General features: G+C 40.8%; 1 long non-coding RNA gene across 1 annotated transcript; it reads left to right on the top strand.

Moving 5' to 3' along the window:
- Positions 1-7,469: 7,469 nt before the first annotated feature.
- On the top strand, positions 7,470-25,436 carry LOC122240087. Its single transcript, XR_006219413.1, has 4 exons — positions 7,470-7,595; positions 10,921-11,006; positions 22,169-22,307; positions 25,388-25,436. It is a non-coding gene; the product is annotated as an uncharacterized LOC122240087 (long non-coding RNA).
- The last annotated feature ends 823 nt before the right edge of the window (positions 25,437-26,259 follow it).

Raw genomic sequence — 26,259 nt, 5'->3', positions numbered from 1 at the left:
TGAAACTAGGGCCAGCAATTAGAAAATACTCACACAATTTTCCACTGCACAAGTGGAGACGTCTATGAAATTTCTTGCATGGGGTTTAACTGTTCAGGTTCCTTCACTAAGTCAGTGCTGTAACAACAATGAGAGATGGAGAAAGATAGAGAAGGAGATAGAGATACCGATATAAATAGATGATAGATAGATAGAAATTTATTCCTCCAGGTTCCAGTACTTAGAAAAAACACCTTTTTTAATATAACATGTTATTTATTTTGTTTTGTTTTTTTGTTTGTTTTTAATAGATTTTATTTATTTGTTTGAGTACAGTCGATACATAACATCACATTAGTTTCTTTTTTTGTGTGTGAGTATTTTGTGCTTTATTAAGGTTGATCTTTGTCATTAAAAGTACGGATAACATTTAAGGAAATGCAATATCTAAGTGCATACTTAGTATTTAATTTAATTTATAAGGATTAAGTACTTAAAGCATTTATCAGGTCCATGAGGTGATTACAAATAACACTTGTCAAAGGTGTAAATCCATTTCAAAATCTTGAAACGAATTTAACTAAGCTATATTAAGTACAGATTACTTAGAAAGGTTTAATTTGTTCAATGTCAGTTAATGAAACACCAGTTGAAAACAAGGAGCCAGACTGGTTGAATTTGAATCTCGATGCTGTCACTTTTTGGCTCATGATACTGTACAACTTACTTAACATTAGTTTCAGATGTACAACATAGTGATTCGACAACATAGTGATTATGCTAAGTCCAACATGGTATTTGTTTTTTCTGATCATATAAAATTGAGCGTTACTTGGAAGTGACCTAATTGGGATCAGTAGAATGTTAACTCTCTCACTGCATAACAGGGAGACTGAATTTACTACCTCAGCTACTTAGTGTATACTGAGGTGATAGTTTTGAGGTTTTCCACAGTGAAATACATTTATTCACAATTGCCATTTTAGGAAACTTTTAGTCCTCAACTTATGGTATAAACAATTTCTTAATATTACCTGTGTCTCCTTTTTCTTACTCCCTTGATTCCATATTATGGTTCTCATTCTCAGGGTCTTCTTTTTTATTTAAATATTCTCATTTCTTTTCCTCATCTCAGTTTTTAGTAGTAAACTTTGTTGTTAAAACTTTCCAAATTATCCCCCAGATAATAACTAGAATAGCCAAAAAAACCCTGTCATTTTTTTCTTATTTAAGAAAATTTTTTTAAGTTTTTTTTTTTACATTTATTTATTTATTTTTGAGAGACAGAGAGAGACAGAGCACAAGCGGGGGATGGGCAGAGAGAGAAGGAGACACAGAATCTGAAGCAGGCTCCAGGCTCCGAGCTGTTGGCACAGAGCCCGACATGGGGTTTGAACTCACAAACCTCGAGATCATGACCTGAGCCGAAGTCGGATGCTCAACTGACTGAGCCACCCAGGCGCCATTTTTTTAGGTTTATTTATATTTGAGAGAGAGAGAGAGAGAGGCAGAGGGTGAGTGCGGGAGGGGCAGAGAGAGAGGGAGACACAGAATCTGAAACAGGCTTCAGGAGCCTGATGTGGGCTTGAACTCAAGACCTCGAGATTATGAGCGGAAGTTGGATGCTTAACCCACTAAGCCACCCAGGCACCCCTCATTTTCTTCTTATAATATCAAACAAAGAATAGCAAGTTTCATAGAGTGATAGTTTTATTTATTTTTATTTTTTAATTTTATTTGAGAAAATGAGAGAGAAAGAGAGAGAATCTCAAGCAGGCTCCATGTTCAGCATGGAGCCCAAGGTAGGGCTCAATCCCATGACTATGAGATCATAACCTGAGCTGAAATCAAGCGTCGGATGTTTAATCAACTGAACCACCCACCCATCCCAGAGTGATAGTTTTAGAACTGGAAGTGATGTTGGACAGTCTGACAGCTTTTTGGATAGCCTTGTTGTCACATACCTGCTGAAGCCCATTGTCCCCTGAAGGAGGTTGAATTATAGCCCCTAAAGATATCCCTGGAATACATAAGTGTTATTTTATTTGGAAAAAGGGGGTTTGCAGATGTGATTAAGTTAAGGATCTTGTGATGAGGAAATGATTCTAGATTTATCTGGGTGGGCCCTAAATGTAATCACATGTGTTCCTATAAGGGAGAGGCAGAGGAAGTTTAGTTGGAAGAACAGCAGGTTGTTCTCAGAGCTGCAATTGATACTCATTATCTTTCCTCCTCCATTATCCATTCTAAGTTCTTCTCACCCTCAGCTCTCACTTCTGCAGGGCTTAGTAGGTGACCTGTGTGATACTGGGATTATAATAAGTATATATTGGTCTTCCTCTGGAACAGGGCTTCTAAAATGCTTGAAATTTCCTGAGCGATGAGAGGGATAAAGAAGAAAGGAGTGTCTTTATTATTGAAAACAAGCCCTTTTATTTATTTATTTTTTTTAAATTTTTTTAATTATTTGTTTTAATGTTTATTTATTTTTGAGACAGAGAGAGACAGAGCATGAACGGGGGAGGGGCAGAGAGAGAGGGAGACACAGAATCGGAAGCAGGCTCCAGGCTCTGAGCCATCAGCCCAGAGCCCGACGCGGGGCTCGAACTCACGGACGCGAGATCGTGACCTGAGCTGAAGTCCGACGCTTAACCGACTGAGCCACCCAGGCGCCGCAAACAAGCCCTTTTAAACCTCAGAATTTATGTTAATGAAGTGACTTTAGAAAGCCTTTAAGAATGGGCTCCCCTCCACCTCACTGCATTGCCAGGGGAACCGACCTGGAGATTAGAGGATTCAAACTTTTAGCTCCACCTGCCCTGACTTCCAGAAAGGGGAGATGAGTTGGAGGTTGAGTCAATCACCAATGGCCAACAATTAAATCAATCATGACTATCATGTCATGAAGCCATCATAGACATCCTTCACTGAAGGAGTTTGGAGGGCTTCCAGTTGGTGAACATGAAGAGGTGCTGGGAGGGTCATGTGCCTGCAGAGTGCATGGACACTCCATGTCCCTTCTCCCATACTTTGCCTCATGCATCTCTTCCATCTGGCTGTTTCTGGGTTGCATTCTTTTATGATAAACTTGTAATCTAGTAAGTAAACAATTTCCCCAAGTTCTGTGAGCCATATTAACTTATTATTGAATCTAAAGTGGGGGTGGTGGGAGCATTCATTTATAGCCTGTGTGTTGGAAGCACCAGTGACCACGTAGACTTGTGACTGACATATGAAATGGAGTCAGTCTTGTGGGACTATGCCCTTAACCTGTGGGATTTAATGCTGTCTCTGCGTAGATAGTGTCAGAATTGAGTTCTATTACAGGACATCCAGCTGGTGTCAGAGAATTGCTTGATGTGGGAACCCCACCCCCAACACACACATTTGGTGGTCAACAGTATAAGTGTGGTAATAGCAGAGAATAGAGAGAGAGGGAAAAAGAAGTTTTTTTTTTGTTTTGTTTTGTTTTTTGCAACCTGGTAATGTAACTCAAACCCTCATTTCTGAGGCATTTGAGCCCTCAGTAACCATCTCCTTCTTAGGTCAGCATTGCTATGCATGTCCAGTTACACTTACATTTGGGCAAGGCAATACCAAGAGGCACCCAAGTGGACCACCTGACTTTTTCAAATATTCCACTCTGCCTCATTATGTAAGAGCAGCCTTACCTAATCCTTTTGATCAAAGTCACTCCCTGCCAAGATGGTGGCTCCTTTCTCACTTGACAGTTCAGACACCAAGTGTCCAAAGTGTCAGGCAGCAGTCATAGGTCAATGGGCACTTGCCTTGTCCTCTTCAGAGGACCTCTATGCATGCAGACCCCAGGGCCTGGGGGACAGAAAACAGGCTCTCAGGAGCCTGGGAATCATGGTAAGAGAGGCCATTCCTGCTTCCAATCTTTGTTTCCTGAATCCAAATGTTTTTCCTATTAGGACACAGCACCAGATACATGTCTTGGAGGTTAACAATTCCCACCTGAAGGGACTTGCCTCTGAGTTAGCACTTCAGCAGCATTTTCAGTAGGATGATACAATGCTTTATCAGACTGGCTGCCTCTGGATGGTGTGTGGCATGCCATACAACTGGTACACGCCATGACCATGGGCCTACAACCACACCTCCTTCACTGTGAAGTGGGACTGCTGGCTGGATGCTAGGTTGTATGGAATCAGGCATACTGTAAAGTCCTGAATAGTGATGCTGGCCGAGACTCAGGGGGAAGAAAAGCAAACAGATACCTAGAAGAGTTGTCTATTTTTGTGAGAAGAAGCCATGAAGTGGCCAGTTGGTATCCTTGAGGAATAGTGCCATATTGGGTCTTTGTTGTTGGTAGGTTGTATGTTCAGAGGTGGCAGTAGCTACATCAGCCTTCATTAATGAAGCCCAAGCTGTTGAGGTCATTTGTAGCCATTCCTGAGTGGGATTGTAATGCTTAACGTTTGTCTACTAAGTAGATCAAAAATGAACCATGCTCTGGGTTTTTCCTCTTCTGTCAGATGTTCAAAAGAAATACTCCATGTGGCCATAGGTGTGATACAGAGGTGGAGTGCTGGTATAAAACTGGTTAATGACATCATTGAGGTTTATGCTTCTCTATCCAGTTTAACCACTGGCTCCCCAAAAAAGTATGTGTGTATATATCTATATCTATATCTATATCTATATCTATATCTATATCTATATCTATATCTATATCTATATCTATATCTATATCTATATCTATATCTATATCTATCTATATCTATATCGTCTATCTATATCTATATCTATATCTATACCTATATCTATATCTATATCTATCTATCTATCTATCTATCTATCTATCTATCTATCTATCTATGTGTGTGTGTCTTAGTCAATTCACATTGCTATAACCATAAACTGGGTGGCTTATAAAAAACAAAGATTTATGTTGCACAGCTCCAGAGGCCTGGAAGTAAGTCCAAGAGACCAAGGTGCCGGCAGATTCAGTGTTCACTGAGGGTCCACTTCCTGGTTCATAGATAGCTGTCTTCTTACTGTGTCATCATAGTAAGATGGTAGGAGGGGTGAAGGAGTTCTCTGGGGTCTCTTTTATAAAGACATCAATCCCATTCATTAGCACTCCATCCTTATGATCTAGTCACATCCCAAAGCCCCACCTCCAAACACCATCACATTGGGGATTAAGTTTCAACACATGAAGTTTTGAGGGACACAAACATTCCGTGGATAGCAATATACATAAGTAGATTTATTAGAACTTTTACTTATATGAAGGATGTGCAGTAACCAATTTTAAAATAATAATAAAATAAACAATATACTTTAAATTCCATATAGTCAAATGATTCTTACAGAATGCTTTTGTTGATTTTTGTCAAACCCTTGTATCTATAACCAATCTATGGTTGTCATTGACAAATGAATGTAGTTCTTTTTTTAAAAGTTTATTTGTTTATTTTGAGAGTAGGGAGGGGCAGAGAGAGAGAGAGACAGAGAGTGAGTGAATCCCAAGCAGGCTCCACACCCAGCATGGAGCCCAACCATGGGCTCTATCTCACAACTGTGAGATCATGACCTGAGCCAAGATTAAGAGTGGGATACTTAACTGAGTACCCACGTGCCCCCCAAATGAATACAGTGCTGACATGAACATTGGTTGATATTTTTATTTACTTTATGAGTAAGACAAAAGTGAAATAACAAAGATAGATATTAGAACTTGGCTCTTTTGCTAATGCTGTGACTGACTTATTGGCTGAATAGAAAAGTTTTCTAATGCTGAAATAAAACTGCCTCAATTTTTTGTGCTATTCACAATGCAATGGCCAAGGAAATACACACTTTTATATTTAATTTACATTATTGGGACGCCTAGGGGCTCAGCCTAGACCTGAGCTCTTGATTTCAGCTCAGGTCATGATCCTAGGGTCATGGGATCAAGCCCCACGTATGGCTCTTAAGATTCTCTCCATCTGTCCCTTGCCCCTGCTCGCATATGCACTCTCAAAAATAAAATTTAAAAACGTACAATATTATTTTTCCTATTATATTCTGTGTAAACGATCAATAAAACAATAAATCAAGCCCTCATTTGTAGTACTTGTCAATTTACATGGTATCAATACTTCCAACATGGCTGATTGCAAACTACCAACATCATGTCGCTGAATGTGTAGTTCTGAAAAGATGTGCCAAAGCACACTATTAGAGATCATTTCCATCATATAGGCATAAAATAAAAATAATCTCAAGAGCATAGGTAATAGTATAATGTAGTAAAATAATTAGGAAGTAATAAAGTTTGAGTATTTCTTGCCTCATCATAGGCCCAAACTATTACCATGCGACATTGGTCATTTACAAGGGGCTTGAAAGAGACTTTCAAACAGAGACCTGTCTAGTGAGCAGCACTCAGGGACATGTAATTAATGATAGATTATAATTAGCATTTTTAAAAGGAAAATGACTTTTGAAGAAGACAGGGAAGTTTAGGCTCCAAGCAGAGGACTTAGGCAGTTTGAGTATTGTTGGCAGAAAAGTTGAAACGCGCGCAGAACCCGAAAACTAATAATCAGACCCAAGCGATCCACTTGAAAGAGAAGGAAGAGGAATTTGCTACCCATCTCCCTATCACTAGAATTAGAAGAAATGTTTCAGAAACCAACTTAGCACCCAGACCCAAGCTGAAAGTCGAACCTGGGACTTTTCCTAAGTGCGAGCTGAGCAACAGGAGGGCGGTAAAGAGAAAACAGCCCTTGGCGCCCCTGAACAGACTGCGCGGGGCGAGCAGGAAGCCCTCGGCCAGGAGACCCTTTCTCTTGGTTTCGGGAAGGTGCTTCGGGCAGTTCCGTCTCCCCCACGGCCTCCTCCACGCCGAGGCTGCAGGCGCGGGGCGCAGGCAGGTGGGGGACAGAAAGGCCCGGGGACGAGGCGCGGACAGGGCGGCGGGACGCGAGCGCGGGCGCCGGGCAGGAGAGCGTGTCTCCGGGCGCCGCCGCCGCTGTTGTCCGGGGTGCTGAAAGCCGGGAACTTGCCGGGAAGCGGCGGCCAATTTTCCCTCTCTCGGAGCGCGGGGTGGGGGGGTTTCGGGGTGCGCACCTGCTAAGCCCGCCCTGGCCCTGGGCCCGGAGGTGCCCGCAGACGAGGCCCTCCCCAACCTCGTTGGTGGTGGGGAGGGGGGTGAGGGTGCATGATTGGGGGACGGCCCGGAGCGCCAGGCAGGACCCCGTTGCCCCTTCTCCGCCTCTCGGGCGCCCCAGCGCCGCGACCCCGCTCCACCTGCGTGCGAACTCTCGCGGCCGGGGACGCGGGCGACGGGGGCTCAGCCTGGGGAGACCGGCGTGTGTTCTCCAGATTTTCGAGGGGCGGGGGCGGGGAGTAGGGTTTTACGGCAGGGGCCGGTAGTGGGGCCGGGGCATGCGCAGTGGGGCGGAGGAGGCATCGTGTGCAGAGGCAGCTGCTACTGCTGTGGCGCCTCCCTGGCGGGCAAGTTAGTGCACAAGGATCCCCGACGTGCGGCCCGGCGCCCTCCTCCGCTGGGGCGTCTTCACCAACGACTTCTAGGGCAAGGGCATGGCCGAGAACGCGAGCCACAAGTCCTACCGGCCGCTCTGCGTCCTCACCTTCAAGTGAGTCCCTCACCTCGCGCTCCCAGCTGGCCCCTGAGTCCGGAGAAGTTGTGGGACTAGGTTTTTCTGGTTTTTTTTTTGTTTTTGTTTTTTTTTCGTTGTTGTTGTTTTGTTTTGTTTTGTTTTGCCACCCTCCACACTTCCCTCCCCATCTGGTGACACCACTCCCACTTTCTCTACAAAAAAGTATTATAGAGAATGCTAGTGCTCTTTAGGTTGCTTGCCTTAAATGCGTATAGATTGCCTTCAGTACTTAGGGAAACCTTCCTGGGCCCAGAGAACAAGGATCAGTGAGTGTTACAGATGGCCAATAAACTGTGCATTCATTCAACAAATATTTATAACATAACTTTCATTTGCAGTTTCTCTTCCAGCCACTGGGGGTAAGGGTCCTTATTGATACAGCTCAGGTAAAATAGGGTTGAAGGCCATGGAAGTTTTACAGAGAAAAAGAAAGTACCAGCCAAATTAATGGTAGCTGAGGTATCAAGGGCAGATGAATTAATGAATGGAGACTCAAATCTCAGCCTTGTTGTGTGGGAGAAAAACAGGGGTTCCATACTCCTAGATAATGAAGTTTTGCCTCTGTGTTGTCTAGTGAGTCCCTGGATGAAGGCATCTTCTGAAGCTATTTTTTTATCACCTGATTTACCTGACTTCCTTTGGAGCAATATTCATACTTTCCCTACCTTTGAGTACTGTTAGTCCACTTAACACACACAGAAGAAGAAAGAAATGCTTGATTATGCCAAAAAATAGTATCTCCCCTCCCCCACCCCAACCCAATACACATACATGATAATAGATACTTTCTATTCACAAGGTTCTCTGTGATCTGTCTCCTGGTTACCTCTGGGATATAATCTTCCATGCACTTTCAATTTGTTCATTCCACATCCTTGTTGCATTCTAGAACTCATGTTCTTTGTGCATTCCAAGCACACTCAAGCATACTGCCCCTTCAGGGCTTTGGCACTTTCTGTTTCTCTTCTCCCAGATATTCTCCGGGTTGGTCCCCCATACAATGTAGGCTCTAAGAGATGAACTCTAGCCCCTAGGATGTTCCTCTGCACACAAAGATGATACTTAACAAATGTTAGTGAATATGATTATTTTTGTGACTGTTTAGGAACTTTTCCAGATAACTAAGGTTAATAAGGTTGTTCTTTACCTTTTTTTTTAATTTAAATTTTTATTTATTAATTTTTTTTAAATTTTAACGGAGGTATGACATTTCCTTGGTCCTTTATCCTAACTAGGATGTCCCTGGACCCACCAGAGGCCCTGGTTACTGCAGAGTTAAAGGGTGCACTGATTCCAAACAGGGCTCTTGTGGCTCTCAGCTGGAATCTGCTGTGACTTTGACTGTGACTCTCCATGGAGAATGAGGATCCTTGGCACTTCCTCCAGGACAGTGTAGTGAAGGATGATTGTTGGTGGATGGTACCGTAAAATTCAAGCCTGAAAATACCCTGAGGGAATTTCAGAACTACTGGAAGTTCTCTTCTTACTCCACCAACTCAGAACTAAGTTCCTGCTATGTTGGTAACCTGCTTTCTTGAAGAGGGTCATTTTTTTTTTTCTTTCAGTCCACAAGCAAGAAGCTATGGAATTTTTTTCCCTCTTACAGTACAGGACCAGAAAATAACTTGTCCCCAAAGCAGTTAACATGAATCCCTGTTCTGTTCAGTACTCTGCCAGTCACATCTTTAAAAGAAGGGCAGACCTTTGCTAAAAACCATCAACCTAGCAATCACTTTTGAAGAAAATAATGTTTTTCTGATCTGATTTGCATTATTTGCTGACCTCCTTTTCTGAGGGTTTCCTTCTGGGACTTGCGAACTTCTACGTATGGTTAGTGACTTTCTTTGGTGCAATTGTTACCCTGAATACTAAGATGACAATAGTGACAAAAGCTACCTCTGAACTTGGTCATGGGCATGGCTCCTCTTGCCCGGCTCCCCTTCCCCTTCCCCCTGCCCCATGCTCCTTCCCTCCCCTTTCCTTTAAAGCCATGTGAGGGTGTCCTGCATCAAACTTGAATCACAACCATGAACTTTGCTTTCACCTCCAAGTACACTAAATGTTTGCATTGGTGCCTGCAAATCACATCCTTTGGTACTTCAGGTACGTGAGGATGATAACTTGCTGATTTGTTTTTGGTACTGGATGGACTGTGGAAAAAGAGCAACCAAAATGATTAAGGGCCAGAGAGACTTGCCTTAGAGGAAAAATAAGAATCTGATGATATTTATTGGTAGAATGGTCTAAGAAGACTATGGAAACCACTTATGAGCACTTTTTTTTTTTTTTAACACTTATGAGCATTTGAGAGCTGAGATGATGGCAAAAGATGAGAAGAACATCCAGCAGCTTTAGAGGAAGGCAGGAGAACACACTGTGTTTTTTATTGGACTGTGGAAACTCACCTGGAAAGTGTTGTAGAATCCTCATTTGAGACACTGGAAACAGATGATGAAACAGCATATTTAATTTTTTTCTTGCTCGAATTTTAGCTTAAATGATAGTGAATGCCTGTTGAGTTACCAGAGAGAGCTGAGTTTGTCTGGCAAGTGTGGAGTTGATGCCCAAAGTTTGTAGACCTGTGTTTCTCATGGTCTCAGCACTGCCTGCCTTTATTTACCTGAGATGTTTAGTAAATGGGCAAACCTGTGGGCCTCCTTCAAGATGCACTGAATTAGATTTTATGGAGCTAGGCTTAGGGTATCTGCATTTGCAGGATGCAGGGATTCTTAGATACTTTGAAATTTAGAAACTGTGGGTGTATTTAGCACTTACAGTTTTACTTGTGTTAACTTAGTTAATCCTCACAGCTATCCTATGAGTTATGTTCTATTGTTATTTAAAGGTAACGTATGAAGAAACAGAGACCCTGAGAGGCTAAGTGACCCGCCCAGCTGATGCATCTAAGAAGCATCAAAGCTGGGATTGTTCTTCACCTACAGGCTGGCCCTTAACTCTGTGCTCTTAATCATGCCAGGCAACCTCTCTGAGGACAGTTAACTTTGAAATCCTTTTGGTCTTATGGGATGGAAAAGCCAGGGGAAATGGTTTACACTCCCTTTTTATCAAAGGTGAATTCATCTTTTTGTTTTCACATGGAGATGAATGAATGATTTAAAATGCACTATGTCTATGTGAAATGTGAAATATGTAGTGAAATCAGCTTTGAATGGAAAACTCTGGGTTTGTCATTTATTCTGACAGTAAGAGGCTGAGAGAACTTTAATTTTGAGAAGAGGCTTTTGTAATTGAAACAGAAAGAAGCTTTCTTGAGGGTTTTTATTGCTTTTCCAAAAATTAGGTTGAGATTGCCTGCCTGCAAAAGTAGTTCAGCTTGGGTTTAAGAAGACTGGACCTCAAGGAAGCATTTTATATGTATCTTTTCAGGTTAGTATACTTTCAACTATGAATCTTGTACTGTCAACCTTGTTTTATTTGGCATTCTGTTAACCATCAATTCTACACTTTTAATTTTTATACTATCATAGTATAGAAATTAATGAGGCAGGAGTTTGAAGTATTTTTTAGTTATCAAAGAAAAGTGAAATTGTGTTCTTTATGCTTTGGTGTTAAACACTTCATCAGTAGTGTTTAGAATCCAATAGTATATTAATTCACAAACTTCATGTTAGACTTTAACTTTGAGCAAGACAGATGAAATTCCCGCCCACAGGAACTTAATTAGGTTGAACCATATGAAATTGCTAATATTTAAGAGGTTTTTGAGTTTGAGAAATAGCAATTTCATATGATTCAACTTCACAGCAGGGAGAGGCAAACAACAAATATATTAATGAATAAATAGGAAAAATTAAAGTGATAAGTATTTTTGCCAGGTATCAAACTAGTTTCTTTTGTCTCTAAACCCTTCTCCGCTCTTTCTCCACTTACCTTTATGTTGCTAGGGATGAGACTGTGCAAACCGCTTATTTTTCTTTTTTTTTACTTTGCCAGCTGGATCCCTGGTCAGGTCTACCAACAAAGAGCAGAGGGAGAGACTGGGAGGCTGGGGTGGGAGGTGGGAAGAAGCGACTCAGCTTCTTCCCATCAGTTTCCTGTCTGCTTGTCATTCCGCTAATATCACCCTGTCAGGCTTCTTCACATCCCTATAGCAGTGCCTCCCATAGCAACAGATGAATCTGGTTTGCAATTTTTTTCTGTATGTGCAGAATCACCTTCATTGCCGGCCTCTCAGTAATATCAGCACCAGAAGATATTAATTTCCCTTAATTTCAACTTGGCCAGGTTCCCATTCCAAACTTCTTCTTTAAAATAATTCCGGAGAGCAAGGGGGGTTCCGGAAGATGGCGGCGTAGGAGGACGCGGGGCTCACAGCGCGTCCGGCCGATCACTTAGATTCCACCTACACCTGCCTAAAGAACCCAGAAAACCGCCAGAGGATTAGCAGAAGGGAGTCTCAGGAGTCAAGCGCAGACTAGAGGCCCACGGAAGAGGGTAGGAAGGGCGGCGAGGCGGTGCGCGCTCCACGGACTGGCGGGAGGGAGCCGGGGCGGAGGGGCGGCTCGCCGGCCAAGCAGAGCCCCCGAGTCTGGCTGGCAAAAGCGGAGGGGCCGGACAGACTGTGTTCCGACAGCAAGCGCGACTTAGCGTCTGGGAGGTCATAAGTTAACAGCTCTGCTCGGAAAGCGGGAAGGCTGGAGGACAAAGGGAGGGAGAGCTGCTGAGCCCCCGGACGGCAGAGCTCAGCTTGGCGGGGAACAAAGGCGCCAGCGCCATCTCCCCCGCCCATCCCCCAGCCAAAATCCCAAAGGGAACCAGTTCCTGCCAGGGAACTTGCTCGCTCCGCGCAAACACCCAACTCTGTGCTTCTGCGGAGCCAAACCTCCGGCAGCGGATCTGACTCCCTCCCGCTGCCACAGGGCCCCTCCTGAAGTGGATCACCTAAGGAGAAGCGAGCTAAGCCTGCCCCTCCAGCCCCCGTGCACCTTGCCTACCCACCCCAGCTAATACGCCAGATCCCCAGCAACACAAGCCTGGCAGGGTGCAAGTAGCCCAGACGGGACACGCCACCCCACAGTGAATCCCGCCCCTAGGAGAGGGGAAGAGAAGGCACACACCAGTCTGACTGTGGCCCCAGCAGTGGGCTGGGGGCAGACATCGGGTCGGACTGCGGCCCCGCCCACTAACTCCAGTTATACACCACAGCACAGGGGAAGTGCACTGCAGGTCCTCACCACGCAAGGGACTCTCCAAAATGACCAAAAGGAAGAATTCCCCTCAGAAGAATCTCCAGGAAATAACAACAGCTAATGAACTGATCAAAAAGGATTTAAATAATATAACAGAAAGTGAATTTAGAATAATAGTCATAAAATTAATCGCTGGGCTTGAAAACAGTATACAGGACAGCAGAGAATCTCTTGCCATAAAGATCGAGGGACTAAGGAACAGTCACGAGGAGTTGAAAAACGCTTTAAACGAAATGCAAAACAAAATGGAAACCACAATGGCTCGGCTTGAAGAGGCAGAGGAGAGAATAGGTGAACTAGAAGATAAAGTTATGGAGAAAGAGGAAGCTGAAAGAAAGAGAGATAAAATCCAGGAGTATGAGGGGAAAATTAGAGAACTAAGTGATACACTAAAAAAAAATAATATACGCATAATTGGTATCCCAGAGGAGGAAGAGAGAGGGAAAGGTGCTGAAGGGGTACTTGAACAAATTATAGCTGAGAACTTCCCTGAACTGGGGAAGGAAAAAGGCATTGAAATCCAAGAGGCACAGAGAACTCCCTTCAGACGTAACTTGAATCGATCTTCTGCATGACATATCATAGTGAAACTGGCAAAATACAAGGATAAAGAGAAAATTCTGAAAGCAGCAAGGGATAAACGTGCCCTCACATATAAAGGGAGACCTATAAGACTCGTGACTGATCTCTCCTTTGAAACTTGGCAGGCCAGAAAGGCTTGGCACGATATCTACAGTGTGCTAAACAGAAAAAATATGCAGCCGAGAATCCTTTATCCAGCAAGTCTGTCATTTAGAATAGAAGGAGAGATAAAGGTCTTCCCAAACAAACAAAAACTGAAGGAATTTGTCACCACGAAACCAGCCCTACAAGAGATCCTAAGGGGGATCCTGTGAGACAAAGTACCAGAGACATCACTACAAGCATAAAACATACAGACATCACAATGACTCTAAACCCATATCTTTCTATAATAACACTGAATGTAAATGGATTAAATGCGCCAACTAAAAGACATAGGGTATCAGAATGGATAAAAAAACAAGACCCATCTATTTGCTGTCTACAAGAGACTCATTTTAGATCTGAGGACACCTTTAGATTGAGAGTGAGGGGATGGAGAACTATTTATCATGCTCCTGGAAGCCAAAAGAAAGCTGGAGTAGCCATACTTATATCAGACAAACTAGACTTTAAATTAAAGGCTGTAACAAGAGATGAAGAAGGGCATTATATAATAATCACAGGGTCTATCCACCAGGAAGAGCTAACTATTATAAATGTCTATGCGCCAAATACCCGAGCCCCCAGATATATAAAACAATTACTCATAAACATAAGCAACCTTATTGATAAGAATGTGGTCATTGCAGGGGACTTTAACACCCCACTTACAGAAATGGATAGATCATCTAGACACACAGTCAATAAAGAAACAAGGGCCCTGAATGATACATTGGATCAGATGGACTTGACAGATATATTTAGAACTCTGCATCCCAAAGCAACAGAATATACTTTCTTCTCGAGTGCACATGGAACATTCTCCAAGATAGATCATATACTGGGTCACAAAACAGCCCTTCATAAGTTTACAAGAATTGAAATTATACCATGCATACTTTCAGACCACAATGCTATGAAGCTTGAAATCAACCACAGGAAAAAGTCTGGAAAACCTCCAAAAGCATGGAGGTTAAAGAACACCCTACTAAAGAATGAGTGGGTCAACCAGGCAATTAGAGAAGAAATTAAAATATATATGGAAACAAACGAAAATGAAAATACAACAATCCAAACGCTTTGGGATGCAGCGAAGGCAGTCCTGAGAGGAAAATACATTGCAATCCAGGCCTATCTCAAGAAACAAGAAAAATCCCAAATACAAAATCTAACAGCACACCTAAAGGAAATAGAAGCAGAACAGCAAAGGCAGCCTAAACCCAGCAGAAGAAGAGAAATAATAAAGATCAGAGCAGAAATAAACAATATAGAATCTAAAAAAACTGTAGAGCAGATCAACGAAACCAAGAGTTGGTTTTTTGAAAAAATAAACAAAATTGACAAACCTCTAGCCAGGCTTCTCAAAAAGAAAAGGGAGATGACCCAAATAGATAAAATCATGAATGAAAATGGAATGATTACAACCAATCCCTCAGAGATACAAACAAGTATCAGGGAATACTATGAAAAATTATATGCCAGCAAATTGGACAACCTGGAAGAAATGGACAAATTTCTAAACACCCACACTCTTCCAAAACTCAATCAGGAGGAAATAGAAAGCTTGAACAGACCCATAACCAGCGAAGAAATTGAATCGGTTATCAAAAATCTCCCAACAAATAAGAGTCCAGGACCAGATGGCTTCCCAGGGGAGTTCTACCAGACATTTAAAACAGAGATAATACCTATCCTTCTCAAGCTATTCCAAGAAATAGAAAGGGAAGGAAAACTTCCAGACTCATTCTATGAAGCCAGTATTACTTTGATTCCTAAACCAGACAGAGACCCAGTAAAAAAAGAGAACTACAGGCCAATATCCCTGATGAATATGGATGCAAAAATTCTTAATAAGATACTAGCAAATCGAATTCAACAGCATATAAAAAGAATTCTTCACCATGATCAAGTGGGATTCATTCCTGGGATGCAGGGCTGGTTCAACATTCGCAAATCGATCAACGTGATACATCACATTAACAAAAAAAAAGAGAAGAACCATATGATCCTGTCAATCGATGCAGAAAAGGCCTTTGACAAAATCCAGCACCCTTTCTTAATAAAAACCCTTGAGAAAGTCGGGATAGAAGGAACATACTTAAAGATCATAAAGGCCATTTATGAAAAGCCCACAGCTAACATCATCCTCAACGGGGAAAAACTGAGAGCTTTTTCCCTGAGATCAGGAACACGACAGGGATGCCCACTGTCACCGCTGTTGTTCAATATAGTGCTGGAAGTTCTAGCATCAGCAATCAGACAACAAAAGGAAATCAAAGGCATCAAAATTGGCAAAGATGAAGTCAAGCTTTCGCTTTTTGCAGATGACATGATATTATACATGGAAAATCCGACAGACTCCACCAAAAGTCTGCTAGAACTGATACATGAATTCAGCAAAGTTGCAGGATACAAAATCAATGTGCAGAAATCCGTTGCATTCTTATACACTAACAATGAAGCAACAGAAAGACAAATGAAGAAACTGATCCCATTCACAATTGCACCAAGAAGCATAAAATACCTAGGAATAAATCTAACCAAAGATGTAAAAGATCTGTATGCTGAAAACTATAGAAAGCTTATGCAGGTAATTGAAGAAGATATAAAGAAATGGAAAGACATTCCATGCTCATGGATTGGAAGAATAAATATTGTCAAAATGTCAATACTTCCCAAAGCTATCTACACATTCAATGCAATCCCAATCAAAATTGCACCAGCATTCTTCTCGAAACTAGAACAGGCAATCCTAAAATTCATATGGAACCACAAAAGGCCCCGAATAGCCAAAGTAATTTTGAAGAAGAAGACCAAAGCAGGAGGCATCACAATCCCAGAATTTAGCCTCTACTACAAAGCTGTCATCATCAAGACAGCATGGTATTGGCATAAAAACAGACACATAGACCAATGGAATAGAATAGAAACCCCAGAACTAGACCCACAAACGTATGGCCAACTCATCTTTGACAAAGCAGGAAAGAACATCCACTGGAAAAAAGACAGTCTCTTTAACAAATGGTGCTGGGAGAACTGGACAGCAACATGCAGAAGGTTGAAACTAGACCACTTTCTCACACCATTCACAAAAATAAACTCAAAATGGATAAAGGACCTGAATGTGAGACAGGAAACCATCAAAACCTTAGAGGAGAAAGCAGGAAAAGACCTCTCTGACCTCAGCCGTAGCAATCTCTTACTCGGCACATCCCCAAAGGCAAGGGAATTAAAAGCAAAAGTGAATTACTGGGACCTTATGAAGATAAAAAGCTTCTGCACAGCAAAGGAAACAACCAACAAAACTAAAAGGCAGCCAACGGAATGGGAAAAGATATTTGCAAATGACACATCGGACAAAGGGCTAGTATCCAAAATCTGTAAAGAGCTCATCAAACTCCACACCCGAAAAACAAATAACCCAGTGAAGAAATGGGCAGAAAACATGAATAGACACTTCTCTAAAGAAGACATCCGGATGGCCAACAGGCACATGAAAAGATGCTCAACGTTGCTCCTTATCAGGGAAATACAAATCAAAACCACACTCAGATACCACCTCACGCCAGTCAGAGTGGCCAAAATGAAGAAATCAGGAGACTATAGATGCTGGAGAGGATGTGGAGAAACAGGAACCCTCTTGCACTGTTGGTGGGAATGCAAATTGGTGCAGCCGCTCTGGAAAGCAGTGTGGAGGTTCCTCAGAAAATTAAAAATAGACCTACCCTATGACCCAGCAATAGCACTGCTAGGAATTTATCCAAGGGATACAGGAGTACTGATGCATAGGGGCACCTGTACCCCAATGTTTATAGCGGCACTCTCAACAATAGCCAAATTATGGAAAGAGCCTAAATGTCCATCAACTGATGAATGGATAGAGAAATTGTGGTTTATATACACAATGGAATACTACGTGGCAATGAGAAAAAATGAAATATGGCCTTTTGTAGCAACATGGATGGAACTGGAGAGTGTGATGCTAAGTGAAATAAGCCATACAGAGAAAGACAGATACCATATGGTTTCACTCTTATGTGGATCCTGAGAAACATAACAGAAACCCATGGGGGAGGGGAAGGAAGGAAAGAAAAAAAAAAAGAGGTTAGAGTGGGAGAGAGCCAAAGCATAAGAGACTGTTAAAAACTGAGAACAAACTGAGGGTTGATGGGGGGTGGGAGGGAGGGCAGGGTGGGTGATGGGTATTGAGGAGGGCACCTTTTGGGATGAGCACTGGGTGTTGTATGGAAACCAATTTGACAGTAAATTTCATATATTAAAAAAAAAACAAACAAAAAAACAACAAAAGAAACAGAACAAAACGTAAAAAAAAAAAAAAAATAATAATAATAATTCCGACCTCTTCCATTTGTTTCTCTAGCTCTAGGGTTGGAAGCTGCTTCCCATTAATGCTGCTTTTGCGATACCTTAGTTTTCTGTTTTTGTCTTTTCAGTTACTCAGTTAACAGTTTCATACCTGGTTATCACAATATTAAATTCTCTCTTTTTTTAAAACTTAATTTATATTTTAAAATTTACATCCAAGTTAGTTAGCATAGAGTGCAACAATGATTTCAGGAGTAGATTCCTTAGTGCCCCTTACCCATTTAGCCCATCCCCCCTCCCACAACCCCTCCAGTAACCCTCTGTTTGTTCTCCATATTTAAGAGTCTCTTCTGTTTTGTCCCCCTCCCTGTTTTTATATTATTTTTGCTTCCCTTCCCTTATGTTCATCTGTTTTGTATCTTAAAGTCCTCATATGAGTGAAGTCCTATGATTAAATTCTCTCTTAATATACCTTGTGAGGCTTTTGTCTCCTGACTGGATCTTGACTGATGCAGGACCACACAGAGAATTAAAATAGGGCTGTGTGAAGGATGGCTACTTGTAACTGAGTGGTCTAAGAGGCCTCTGTGGGGGGTGACATTTAAAATAAAATCTCAAAGACAGAATGGTGGGGAGGAGAGAAGGGAAGGGAGCTAGGCAAGGGGCATAGCCATTTCAGAGCATTAGGGTGGGAGTGGGATGTGAGGAGAGGGGAGAGAGTGTTACAGTTGCCTGGATGTTGAGAGGAGAGGTGGACAGTGGTCAGACAGGGAGCTCTGGGGCCAGGATAGGGAGCTTTCATTTGATTCCAGTAAGTTGGAGGATTTTCCGCAAAATGAATTTTAGGGAATGAGAATCAAAACCGACAACTGGCCAGGAGGTATTTGCTGTGGTCTAAGCAAGAGGCAGTGGTGGCTTCAACCAGGTGGTTGCGAGATAGTGAACTTCAACCAGGTAGTAGGAGAGATGGTGAGAGAAGTAGACAGATTGGGTAAGAAGTCAACAAACAGTTTGGAGAAGTTTAAGGACCCAATGCAGCATTGATGTGTGGGGTAAGGAAAAAAGGAATTGAGGCAAATTTGCAGTGTGTGTGTGTGTGTGTGTATTGTAGTAGTAGTAGTAGTAGCTCTCCATTAAGTCCACTCACCCATTCATACATAAGAACACATACATATCCCACATTCACACACTCACATTCACACACACATAAGCATTTAGGCACAAGCTGGAGGCTTCTATTCAAGATGGCATGGATTCATCCATCACTACTCTGTGACTCCTGCCAGTCCGCCTTACTGGGTTCTTGTCTAGCTCACATTTCTCTCTCTTGAATGCAGAGATTTTATGAGAGATTTTCCAAAACTAAATATGCGAGTGTATTTCTAGAACTCCCGGTTTAATGATCATATTTTTAAAATGCGGTTAATTAGTTCGATCTTAATTTTTTCTAAACCCATACTGGCTTTCAGTCTAATCAGAGATCCTTTTGTAAGTGCTTACAACCATTTATTTAGTAATCTATTCCAGAATGTTTTGTCATGTTGTGTTGAGCTCCTTCATCTATAGTTTTAGAGTTTACTTGCTGCATTTTAGAAATTAGTAAATTTTTTAAACTCCAGATTCGTGGCTCCTCTCTATTTCTCAGTGATTTCTTATATGTGAAGGTATTTCACATAGTTATCTCATTACTGCAGTTACTCCATATTTGATAATTCCTTTTGATATTATGAAATCCAACTGGGCATACTTCAGACACCTGGCACTTTCTTGTAATCTATCACACAAGAGAAGAAAAAGGATCCATGTAGATCGTGTATGCATATTTTTAGATAGGATTGCATGTGGATCACCCAAGGTGATATATATCTTCCATTTTATATTACTTAATGTAGCTCATAAGAATGTAGTAACAGAATAATACCATCTTTCAAGATTTTTTTAATTTTTGGGAATACAATAAGTTCTTTCTCTTTTTTTTATTAAAAATTTTTTTGTTTTTATTTTTAGAGAGCAAGTATGAGCAGGGGAGAGGGGCAGAGGGTGAGAGAGAGAGAGAATCTCAAACAGGCTCCATGCTTAGTTGACCTGAGCTGAAATCGAGTCGGATGCTCAACCAGCAGAGCCACCCAGGCACCCAATTCTTTGTCTCTTTTAAATAATGATACTATGTTGTGTAATCTAAATGTTTGGTCTTAATTATTATATCTGTGGGAATCAGTCATATGTATCAAGGATATGACATAAAGGATGTCTTATCTTGTTCCCCTCCTTCACACCTACGCTTTCAATACCAAAAGGAAAATATGGAATTACCAGTGTTTAGATGTCATCAAGTGGGCAGCTAGTACTGGCTTTTTGTGGCTTTTATTTGCAAGGGAACGAGCAGCGATGTTGCAGATAAGAGTTAAAGAATCATTGCCTTTCCTGATCATGAAAAATAAGTACTGGTAGAAAATTAGGACAATTCATAAATATATAAAAATGAAAATAAAACCCATGTGTAATCCTATCATTGTTAACATTTTAGTGTAGATCCTCTCATTCTTCATATACAGATAATGTAGTATATGCTGTATATATTTAACAGACACACATATATATTTAATGAATACACACACTATATGCATATATATATATATGATTATTTTATTTAACTGGAAGTCATAATGTAATACTGTCCTGCAGTTGGCCTTTTAAACTTAACAATGTGTCATCAACATTTTCTCCTACCGTTCAGCTCATAACTTACTTTATTACACAGATAAGTGTTTCCCATGCGTTCATGTCTTTTTAAAAACAAAATAGGAACCCACTGCACCGTTTAATTATCTTCTCTTAAAAATATTTATATAATGAAAAAATATCCCCATGTCAGTATAGTTTCACATTATCATTTTTAATTGTTCATAATAGTTCACGGTGTTAATTTGATTATTTACCAAAATTAATTTGATCATTTCCTTATGGTTGGACATTTAGCTTTGTATTTTTCAATTTTTTTGCTCCTATAATAATATGATAAGGAACACTTTTATACACATATCTTTGTGTACTTCCTTGGTTATTTTCTCTTACGAGAATTCTGGAGGTGGAATCACTCAGTCAAACATTATGTGCTTTTTTAAAGCTTTTGGTACATATTGATACATATGCTTCTGCAACCTGGACATCCACCAATGGTATAAGATTGCCTTTTTCCTCTCACTGTACTTTCTGATTCTCACTTCTCTGTTTATGGAGTATGATACTCTGTCCAGATCTTAATGGACTTGTCCTGTCCATTGGCTTGTTGTCTTGTCCATTGGCTGTTTTCACTCCTCTAGACGGGGCCAGGGAAGTGAGTCATTTCATACCAGGCTCTAAGAAAGCTAAGTTACACAGAAGCTGTGCCAATACACAACTGGATCAAGTCTCACTTCAGAGCACTGGTGTTAAATCTCATCCATCATTTAATTTTTCTGGCCTTTGGTGGACATATGTTTACTTCAGTGTATTCCTATAGCAGCAGAAAGGGAGTAGACAACGTGATCTCTTCTATTCCCATTAGATTGATTGTGAAACTATAATTTGGGATGTTCAAAATTTTGTAAGTTATAAGGTTATAAGGGCTTCATGCTCTTTCCCCATTACCTTGCCCTATGCATCTCGTCCATCCGGCTGTTCCTGAGTTGTATCCTTTTACAATAGACCAGCAATCTAGTAAGTAAAATGTTTCTGTGAGTTCTGTGAGCCCTTGTAGGAAATTAAACCCAAGGAGGGGGCTGAACCTCTGACTTAAGGACTGTCAGAAGCACAGGGACAATCTGGGCTTGTGACTGTCCTCTGAAGGGGTGAGGGGCAGGCAGGCTTGTGGGACTGAGTTCTTAACCTGGAATCTGGTGTTTTTTTTAGGTAGATAATGTCAGAATTGGGTTGAATTGTAGGACACCCAGGTTGTGTCTGAGAATTGTTTGTTGTTTGGGGGAAGCCACACCTTTTCCCAACCATGTTGAAACTGGGTCCAGGAACCCAAAAGAATGCTGCATGTTCTTTTCTAGCAATAATTAATAGTGATCTCAGAGATGAGAATTACCAATCAAACCAAACCACGCTCACTCAAAATAGCCACCTCCATCTTTATTAAGAGGTGCATATTTTGTATTTAATATTTATTTATGAAAGATTATAATATAGTTATATTCATTATATATAATAATAGCTAATAACAGCTTAATTAAACATATTTTTTCACATTTAGAAGGCCTTATGGTCTAAAGGAAAAATTTAATTTATGTGCATATTTTGATGCAGAGAAATAAGACAATCAACAAAAGAATTTCAAGCATAAAAGTATCTTACAGTAAGATGAAATGCTGAGAGGAAAATGGAATGGAAATAGGAGTTTCAGGAGAAAGAAAGAAGGATATGAAATGAACGTATTCACATTTGTGTAAGTAGATGATCAGTCATTATTGCATTTAGATACTGTGGGGGATGTATAAAGTGGTAATATCACTTTCATAATGTCAGCATTTACAGTGCACTGGACATAACATTCATTCAACTAATTAAAATTATGATGAAAAAATTTAGGTATCAACTTAGAAAGGTAAAATTTAAGACATCGTTTAAAGAAATTATCTTAGGAAATACATGAAGAAAGAAATACAAAGACCGCTATTCTAAATTCTGTAGAATGTCCTATGACATTCTCTGTAGGCAGTGTCTTCCTTTTATACCTGTAGAAAGCAATTTGATTTTAGTCCAGCTAAAAATCTGTGCTAATAGTAGCGTGGAGACAATTATTAGAAGAAAGAACAAATGAGTAGAGTAGAAAACTCTCCCAGTTCAAAACTTGCAGAGAGAGAAAGTGCATTAAACTGAAGGGGAATTTTGGTCAATGTGATCACCAGCTGGTAGAATTTAACTTGGGGACTAAGAAAAAGTAAATATCCTCTTAGTAAAATGACCTTTTAAAAAGGTTTTTAACACACTTTGGCACTAATTGAAAAGGATCCATGGAAACAAGATAGAAGAGCCAAGTAGCTGAAAAGTTGGACATTTATTTAGTGAAGGATGTTAGAGAAGGCCATTTGGATTCATAAGAAGATCCGGGAGGTCGGTGTAGGACGGAGGTGAGAAAATTTGTGTAGGAATCAAGTTATACTAGGATATGAAAAAGAGAAGACTCATTTAAGTAGATTCCAGTTCAGGTTTCTAAGGAGGAGAACATGAAATAGGAAAGAAAGATGCATTTTGTAGATGACAAAGTGGTGAAAAAATATATGGGAAGTATCTCTTCATTGTTACGTGTTGAACAAAAAACAAAGACCATAAATGATATCAGAAATGATGGCGAATTAATTGATTAACTTCCAGTTTTATTGAGACATGATTGGCGTATAATTGTCTTAGGTGTACAACATAATGATTTGACATATGTGTATGTTGTTAAATGATTACCACAAGTTTAGTTAACATCCGTCACCTCCCATAGTTACAGATTTTTTCTTGTGATAAGAACTTTAAGTTCTACTTTCTTTTTTTTTTTTAGTTTGAAATAAATTGATCAATTTTTAAAACAGGATCTACTCTCTTCGTGACTTTCAGATACACAATGCAGTACTGTTAACTATAGTCAACATGCTATATATTACATCCCCAGAATTTATTTATCTTATAACTTACAGTTTGTACCTATTGACTACCTTCTTCTATTTTCCCCACCCCCCAACCATCACCTCTGCAACCACCAATCTGTTCTCTGTATTTATATGAGTTTGGGCTTTTTTAGATTTTATATATAAGTGAGATCATACAGTTTTTTTTTCTTCTATCTTATCTCACTTAGCATAATGCCCTCATGGTCCTTCCATGTTGTCGTAAATGGCAAGATTTCCTTCTTTTCTGTGGCTGAATAGTATTCCATTATATATATTACATTTTCTTTATCCATTCATCTGTCAATGGATACTTAGATCATTTACACGTCATGGCTAATGTAAATAATGCTGCTAGGTATATGGGAGCGCAGACACCTCTTTAAGGTCATGATTTCATTTCTTTTGTATACATTACAGGAAGCAGAATAGCAAACTTAGATTGTTTTCTTTTTGGTGTAGAATAGTAGAATAGCATGTTGAAGTGATGTAATGAGACTGTTTTATCTTCCATACTATTTATACACCGAACAAATAATGAGTAACTAGTTTGCAAGGCTCTCTGCTAGGTTTCAGGAGGTATTTGAATAGATACAATCTTGTCCCTGCCCATATATTACTTTAAAATATCAAAGAAGAACACTAAAACACATAAATGGCTGCAGGAACAAGCAATATGTTGTGATACAAACAAGAGAAGCAATTTTCAACTTGGGTAGACAGGGAGAAACTAATTTACTCCTTTTCACAAATATTTATGTCACAGCAGTGCATGGCAGCCCTGAGAGGAGCTGGGATGCAGCCATGACTGTGAGGGACTCAGTCCCCACCCTCCTGGTGGTGCTGATTGTGCAAAGGGATGTAAAGTCTCCCTGGTGTTAGTAGCTTGCAGTTTGAGGCAGAGATACTTTTTGCTTATTTCTATTGTTTTGAATTGGTCTTTTTGCAGTTCCTAGCACCTCACACTTTAGCACTTCCTAGTAATACAGTTAATTCTACTTGTCTTAGGATGATATTCAAGGCTTTTTATAGTGTGATGCCCAACTCACCTCCAGCTTTGCCGCCCAGTACCCTCCCTCATACCTTCCATTCATTTCATTCTCTTGTCACTTTATGTTTTGCTTCCAGAAACATCCCCCATCATTTTATTTTATTTTATGTTATCCTGTGTTATTTTATTATTTTATTTTTATTTAAAAATTTTTTAAGTTTATTTATTTTGAGAAAGAGTGTGAGTCGGGGAAGGGCAGAGAGGAAGGGAGAAAGAATCCCAAGCAGGCTCCGCCCTGTCAGCACAGAACCCAATGTGGGGCTGGATCTCACCAACCATGAGATCATGACCTGAGCGGAAATTAAGATTCTGACACTCATGACCTGAGCCGAAATTAAGAATCTGACACTTAACTGACTGAGCCACCCAGGTACCCCTACCCATTGTTTTAGACTCCTGTTCCTTTGTTCCTGTTGCTTACTTTTCCTAGAATGCACCTTTTTTTTTTCTGACCTTGAATGCATGTTTCCTTTACTTTTGCTTCCCAAAATTCTCCTAATCTGTCTTTCAGTCTTAGTTCACAGGTCAGCTCTTTCATGAAGCCTTTCTAGATCCTCCAGTCAAAATTATTCCCTTCCTTCTGTTTTTTCCCATAGAACTTAATATTCTTTATGATGTGTGTAATTTTCAAGTGTCTTGACTCCCCATCAATCTTAAAAACTTGAGCAGTACTTGGCAAATAGGAGGTACTTTAAAAAAATACTTGTTCACTGGAATAAAGCACTCAATTATTGAATCTGGTGGTGTTCAGTAATTGAATCACAGTGTGTGACTTGTGTAGACATTTAGTGGTTGATTGCTAGCAACCTTCTTTTTCAGAAATTTGATTCCACCCTCCTAAGGACCCCAGAAGAACATGGGATGCAGGGTAAGTGTTCAATACATGTTTGGTGCTTATATATGAATGTACAGGTGTGGCTGAAGAGGACAGATGAACAGCTCCTTCTCAGTGCATTTACTCACATGGTAATTGGTTTTCAAATTGGCATTAGTGTTAGCACCTCTGACACTTTTCCTCTCTGAGTCTCTGCTCCAAGGGATGCTACATTTTTTAATGCAATGTGCATTGGGCTGGCACATTCTGCTGTTACTGATGCTTCCTAGTAGTGCCTAATGGAACTGTGAGGTGACAAGTAGAGCTTCAGCATACTATTAAAGCATGAGCAGGGTGCCTGGGTGGCTCAGTCGTTTAAGTGTCCGACTTCTGTTCAGGTCATGATCTCAGGGTTTGTGAGTCTGAGCCCTGCGTTGGGCTCTGTGCTGACAGCTCAAAGCCTGGACTGCTTTGATTTCTGTGTCTCCCTTTCTCTTTGTCCCTCCCCTGCTGATGCTCTGTCTCTGTCTCAAAACAAATAAACGTTAAAAAAATAATAAAGCATGAGGTATGCTTGCCCAGTTTGTGATTGCTTCAATCCAACTTGCCACTCGAGGTGGCAGGTCATGGTTTTATCTGTGTTTTGTATATCCACATGTGCAATGATGAGTGTTCATCCAGGACCAGACAACTGGCTTTGCTCCCAAACCTTGTTGCTGATGAGCCTGGTTCTCTGTTTTAACCTTCAGGAAGCCTTGCAGGTGATGCTAAGCTCAGCACTCAAGGAGCCTGTGTGTAGATGGAACAGATCTGGGCTTCCCTTTGGCTCTGCTCATAATCGTTTGTTTCCAGACTGTGTGTCAGAGCTGGTGTGAGT

The sequence above is a fragment of the Panthera tigris genome, chromosome B4 (assembly GCF_018350195.1).
Source record: "Panthera tigris isolate Pti1 chromosome B4, P.tigris_Pti1_mat1.1, whole genome shotgun sequence".
Taxonomy (NCBI): domain Eukaryota; kingdom Metazoa; phylum Chordata; class Mammalia; order Carnivora; family Felidae; genus Panthera; species Panthera tigris.
This window is presented reverse-complemented; position numbering and strand designations above follow the sequence as displayed.